This window comes from Pongo abelii, chromosome 14, assembly GCF_028885655.2.
Source record: "Pongo abelii isolate AG06213 chromosome 14, NHGRI_mPonAbe1-v2.0_pri, whole genome shotgun sequence".
Lineage (NCBI taxonomy): Eukaryota > Metazoa > Chordata > Mammalia > Primates > Hominidae > Pongo > Pongo abelii.
In genome coordinates, this window is record NC_071999.2 from 59087926 (window position 1) to 59094115 (window position 6190).

At 38.7% G+C, this 6190-nt stretch overlaps 1 long non-coding RNA gene across 4 annotated transcripts in view; it reads right to left on the reverse strand.

Moving 5' to 3' along the window:
- LOC129049538 (uncharacterized) overlaps window positions 1-1392 on the reverse strand; it is an 85635-nt gene extending 84243 nt beyond the window's left edge. For all 4 annotated transcript variants that reach the window (XR_008512700.2, XR_008512698.1, XR_008512696.1 and 1 more), the window contains exon 1: window positions 1156-1392. This is a non-coding gene — a long non-coding RNA (uncharacterized LOC129049538). The remainder of the gene's footprint in view (window positions 1-1155) is intronic.
- Between the last annotated feature and the right edge of the window lie 4798 nt (window positions 1393-6190).

The window sequence follows — 6190 nt, forward strand, 5'->3', positions numbered from 1 at the left end:
AGGGTCTAGGGCTGTAAAGCATCTCAGGGTGCTGCCAAACAAGCCATGAACTGGGCTGGGTTTTTATATTTAATGAAAAAGAGCCTAAACACTATCTGATTTGGGATAAAGAAAAAGGAGCATTAACCTTGACTATGCCTTTAGCTCCAGCCACCTTTTTAAGAGGAAATTTCTGGGCAGGTGGGGGAGGGCTAGTTACGGAAGGAAAGTGTAAGCCGGACCAGGTGTGAGGAGGGGAGGTTATAAAAGGATTATAGGGTGGAGGAGCAGAGGCTGAGGAAGAATTGGGACCTAGCTTGGCCTGTGAGGAGGGGAGAGGTCAGATGGGTCTGTAGAAAAGGAAGATTAGAAATACTCAGCAATGCTTGGGGTTGGGACTGAGGGGACAGGAGGAAGGGAAAGAAGGAAGATTTGAGATGAGTAGCATTGGGAACAGAGACTAGGGAGGGATTGATGTGTAAAAGAATGCCTGGACGTCAGGCACCTCAGACCATTTGCCCATTTTACAACAAGAATTATTTAGATTTTGTAGAATGGAAAAATTGAAAGTGCTGTTTTCTGGCTATTTGGAACTACTGTCGAGTTTGTACTGGGGTCAAGAGGCATTGCAGAAGAAAATAAGACACTAGATATTAGGTCAGGCGAGAGTTGAAGAGGTTTTAAGTTCTTAAGAACACAGGCTAAGGGAGAAGGAGGAGGAATGGACGGTGGAAGGTTGCCCATAGTGAAGGAGGCAAGTTTAAAGAGAAGGGTAGGGACACGGAGAAGGGGGTTGGTGAGCAGCCCTGGGCTGCAACGTGGGCGAGCAGCCAAAGCAGGCATCCCCGCAATTGACTTGCCACCAAGGGAACGTGGGTGAATGATCAAGGCAGGCGTCCCCGCGGAGATCAGACACCAATGGAACATGGATGAATAATCAGAGAGGTGTCCCTGCAATTATTAAACACCAAGGGAAGGCTGCCTTCCCGAGTCCGTGACCGGCGCCAGAGTTTTGGGTCCACGGATAAAATGTGTCTCCTTTGTCTCTACCAGAAAATGAAAGGAATTGAAATTAAGAGAAGGGAGAGATTGAAGTGTGGCGCCAAGATAGAAAGGAGAAAGAGGTTGCGGGATAGTGAGGGAGGTTGGAGAAGAGAGTAAAAAGAGGCCACTTACCAGATTTGAAATTGGTGAGATGTTCCTAGGGCTGGTCGGTCTGAGGACCCGAGGTCCTAGGTGGATCTTTCTCATGGAGCAAAGAGCAGGAGGACAGGGGATTCATCTCCCAAGGGAGGTACTCTGATCCGGGTCACAGTACCAAATTTCATGCACGTTTGTGTGAGCAACAAGGCTGTTTATTTCACCTGGGTGCAGGCGGGCTGAGTCCGAAAAGAGAGTCAGCCGAGGGAGATGGGGTGGGGCTGTTTTATAAGATTTGGGTAGGTAAAGGAAAATTACAAAGGAGGAGCAGGTGTGGGTGTCACAAGGCGCTCAGTAGGGGAGCTTTTGAGCCAGGATGAGCCAGGAGAAGGAATTTCACAAGATAATGTCGTCAGTTAAGGCAGGAACAGGCCATTTTCACTTCTTTTGTGGTGGAATGTCATCAGTTAAGGCAGGAACTGGCCATCTGGATGTGTACGTGCAGGTCACAGGGGATATGATGGCTTAGCTTGGGCTCAGAGGCCTGACAGTTTTCCCTTAGGGCTTCTGTCAGGCCAGCATTTTAATATGCTTGACATTTTTGACTTTCCAGTAAATGTTTAAAAGAAATTATAAACTAAATTTAGATGATGAATGTTGTTCAGTTTTATATTTGTATATCTTATTTACAAGTGACTTTAAAAATATTTTTCAACAGGATTTCAATGATAAGCTTAATGACTCATCAATGTGTTTTATGTCAAATAGTACTGGACATCAAGCTGTATCCATCAAATAGTAAAATTCTACTAAAGAATAAAATAACATGACAAATACTTTTTAAAAAATACCCATCCATATCGTCTTTAGAAAGAAGACATATTAAACTACAAAATTAACATTAATATAACTAAAACAAGTGACTACTACTTATAGTTGCACTATTGAAGGTTTTCATCGGGCATTACATTTTCTCTCCTAAATGTTTACTTGTTTACTAATATTTTCAATAAAAAAACACTTTTTACTTTGAAATAAATACTCAAAATCCCTGAATACATGTGCTTGGTAATGAGATTCCTTTCTTACAACTATGTTGCTTTTTCTCTTTCGTCTTTTTTCTTTTGCTGTCCTGCTGCCTCCTTATTAACACTTTTGGGTTTGATATGCATAAATAAGAAAAAGCTCTCCTTTGTTTCTCTCTTTAGTGTCATCAGCAGCTATTGTCATGTTAAGAGTTCTTCTGGGCCTTCCAAGATGCATAATAATGATAATGATAATAGCTTCCATTTATTGAAAACTTACTAAGCACTTTGTGTACTCTTTCGCAAAAACGCTGAGACATATAAATCATTAATATACCTTTTAAGAGGCAACTGAGCCTCATAGAGATTAAGCAGCTAACTCACAGTCATATTTATGGTAAAGGGCAGAGCCAAGATTCGGATCTAGATAATCTTTATTCCAGTTCTACACTCAGATATTACGCTATCCTGAGCCCAATAAAACTACTGAATCTCACCATGGTTTGGTGAAGGCAATTCAGTCTCTGTACTGCATCTGTTTTCATTTATGCGTAGGATATGTTAGCATATAACTACTATTGATAAATTTTAACAGGGCCACTCTCCTGAGACTTGCTAAGTGATGAACAAGTCAGCAAAGAACACTTTGGGAAAGGTCTCTACTTTCTTATCTCTATGCAATAGCAGTGAAGCTCACTCGGTATAGAAGGGTCAGATGTCTGAAAACCAAACACCACATGTTCTCACTCATAGGTGGGAATTGAACAATGAGAACACTTGGACACAGGGTGGGGAACGTCACACACCCAGGCCTGTCATGGGGTGGAGGGATCAGGGAGGGATAGCATTAGGAGAAACACCTATTGTAAATGACGAGTTAATGGGTGCAGCAAACCAACACGGCACATGTATACATATGTAACAAATCTGCACGTTGTGCACGTGTACCCTAGAACTTAAAGTGTAATTAAAAAAAAAAAAAGGGTCAGATGTCCTAGATTTGGGTCCTAGGTCTACTTCAAAACTCTTCAAAACCATGGGAGAATGGGCTGCCTCAGTTATAACATCTATAAAATAAAGGTAATAATTGTACTTCCTTTACATGATCATGGTAAAGATTAAATGTAAAGTTCTTTGAAGAGTACTAGGCACATACTTATCTACAAAAATTTTACCTGATAGTATTATCACGGTTGACCCTTGGAATTATGGGTATTGATCCTCTCCCATAGTTGAAAATTCATGTCTAACTTTTGACTTCCCAAAAACTTAAGTACAAAGAGCCTACCGTTGACCAGAAACCTTACCAAAAACCTAAAAAGTTGATTAACACGTATTTTGCATGTTGCATGTATTATATACTATATTCTCACAATAACGTCAGCTAGAAAAAAGAAAATGTTATTAAGAAAACAATAAGGAAGAGAAAATATATTTACTATTAATTAAATGGAAGAGGAATATCACATGGTCATGATCCTCACTGTCTTCACTTTTAGTAGGCTGAAGAGAAGGAGGAAGATCAGGGTTTGGTCTTGCTGTTTCAGAGGTGGCAGATGGAAGAAACTCCACATATAAATGTACCTTTGCAGTTCTAACCTGTGTTGTTCAAGGGTGAACTGTACTATTATTATCTTGTTTTCATAAAAATTCTCATAGTTGTTCCTCAGAAAGATAACAATAACTAAATTGATATCCAAAATAAAGTGAATATTTTAGAAATAAAAGAGTAACAATATGGCATAAATTTCTTTCTTGGGCCCATACTAAATGCTGTGCAGTAATCACTTAAATGGGAAGAAACTGAGACTTAGAATAAGTAGGTTGTATGTACATATGAAACCAGTCTGCTTCCTGAACTCAGGCTTGATGACAATGAACTCCAGGGAGACATAGGAGTCCCACTGATGGGGTTCAGGACATGGTACCCTAAAATATGGCACCTTGGCATCTGAAAAAAACAGTAGAAGTAGGAAGGACACGCTCACCTTCCCCTGTCCTTCTTTTCTGAAAAGGGTCCTAAGAAGGATTTTCTGATCTTTCCCTGAAGCAGGTCATAGACCCTTATTTTAGAGTCACCCTTCTTATACCCAGAGAAAACAAGTGTCCTTATCTTTGAAGACAAACAGTCATAGAGAAGAACGTGAACAAACAGACCTTGCTAAATTTCCCTCTGGTTTATTACCGTTAGATCACACTCTTTAATCATATTTCTCCATTTTTATACATTCTTCATCAAACCTATCATGAAAGCCTATACGTTTAATCATTTCTTCAGGTCATAATTTTCTTGTGAAGACTCCTATGTCACATAAAAATTATATTAAAGAAATGTGTATCTTTTTTTCTTATTAATCTTAAATAATTATAATTTTCTTATTTGTTTGGCCCACCACCCTTAATCAGTATGGCAATTGCCTAAATCATACGGCAATTTTCAAAGAGACAGAACATCCATTTTTTAATCGCCAAGAGCCTTCAGAGAAATGCTGACTTAGTTCATTCATGGCAAACTGCATTAAAAACAAACAAATGAAAACAAAACATAAATTTTATTTTTGACCATGTAAATAAAAATAAATTTTATATTTGGACCCCACCTCCAAAATAAAACAGGACTGAAAAAGCTTCTCACATTTTGCTCATGACTAGTCTCTCCCAAGGTCCTCCTTTTACTTGTAGAATGATAGACCTCTGAAGTTAAATGGAATCTCAGAAATAATCATAAGGAACTTAGTATTTTCTGCAGTAAGGACAGTGGCCCAATGACATTAACTGCCTTTATTTCTATCCTTACATCTATGCATTTTTACTTAAAAGCATTCTTCCTGAGGCTAATGTTGTCTATTTTTGTCTTTCCTATCTGAATTTTTCTTCAGGAAGAAACAACAAAAGTGTTTTAGTAAAACTTTCTTATTTATAGCCCACAAAGCCAGTCTTCTTTCACTAATTCATCTTTCTGTTTAGATTCATTCTTGACTATATTTCTTTTCCACAGGTGCCTGAGAACACACTTCTTACCTCTGAACTTCCACGATCTCAAATCAGCGATGTTGTTTTCTGTGTCTCCCACAGCCCCCTCACCTCCGCTTCTTTATTTGTGCTTTTGGGGAAGCTCTTTTCTTTTAGATAGAGTGCTTTTTTTTTCTTTTTCTGCTCACCATTTGTTAATGTCTGCATCCAAATAGCTGGCATTAAAATGTCTGTCTTTGCAGAATGCATTGAACATTATGATATTTTGCACTTTGACCCACTTTGTCCATTCACTACTCCTTTAAACCATCTCTGCACATGCAATCTGATGCTTAAGGGCTCTCAAGATTCATAACGACATCTTGTGCTTCTTAGGCACCCTACTTATTTACAACATGGTTTCAGCATGTCCATATAAAATAGGCAAATAGCTCACTCCAGAACCGCTTCTCATAATTTAGCTTCACCTTTACGCCCACCTGTCTATCTTCAGTAGACGTCTATTTTTTTTCCTTTTAGCCTCTCTCCTGGCCATGGGTCTCTAAATGAAATACATAGCATGGCTCAGCTGCCACCATCCTAGTTGTAAAAAATCACACCTCTGCTAGTTAGTCTCTCTCTGTTAGCCTTTTGCAAAGAAAGACTTTGTAGAAAATGGATTTTCTAATAGATATATGCCATGTTTTTTTTTAAAGTAACAGTTTTTAAAAAATGCCTTCTGATTACATTTTCTTAGCAAATCATACACTATTCTATTTCTAAAGTTTTGTAAAAGACTAAAGGAAATAATAAAATAATGATTTCTAATGTGTAAGTCATTTGATACAAGTTAGTAATCAGGAAGACTATATTGTGATTTAAACAATATTGAGATGAACAGAGATTCTAACATTTATTTTGTAACAGAGGATACAGGGATATTCTCTATATTTTGTTAACGAGGCAGTGACCACACAGCTAGCAAGTTGTTGAGCAAAGTTAGTATCCTGGTGTTCTGACTCTCGACCACACAAGACCCGCTCACATAGCAAGGCTAAAAGGTGCCCAGATGCAACATAAGGTGCCTGCATTGA